Raw genomic sequence first — 352 nt, forward strand, 5'->3', positions numbered from 1 at the left:
AAAAATCATGATATGGGAATGTTTCCCATACTGTGGTGTTGGGCCTATTTATCGCATACCAGGGATCCTGGATCAGTTTCAACACATCAAAATACTTGAAGAGGTCATGTTGCCTTGTATTTTGGGTCATTGTCTTGTTGAAAGACTTTTCAACAAGACAATGACCCAAAACACACCAGTAATCAAGCAAAGTCTTGGTTCCAGATGATGTTATGGAGTGGCCAGCCCAATCCTTGGACCTCAATCCCATAGAACACTTGTAGGGTGACATCAAAAATGCTGTTTCTGAGGCAAAACCCAGTGATGCAGAGGAATTGTGGAATGTAGTTCAATGGTCCTGGGCTGGAATACC

The 352-nt window shown here is 42.6% G+C and overlaps 1 protein-coding gene across 2 annotated transcripts in view; it reads right to left on the reverse strand.

Moving 5' to 3' along the window:
• The window catches only part of fig4a (FIG4 phosphoinositide 5-phosphatase a), a 56615-nt gene that overhangs the window by 26886 nt on the left and 29377 nt on the right, over positions 1–352 (reverse strand). The window lies entirely within an intron of this gene.

This window comes from Etheostoma spectabile, chromosome 18 (assembly GCF_008692095.1).
Source record: "Etheostoma spectabile isolate EspeVRDwgs_2016 chromosome 18, UIUC_Espe_1.0, whole genome shotgun sequence".
Lineage (NCBI taxonomy): Eukaryota > Metazoa > Chordata > Actinopteri > Perciformes > Percidae > Etheostoma > Etheostoma spectabile.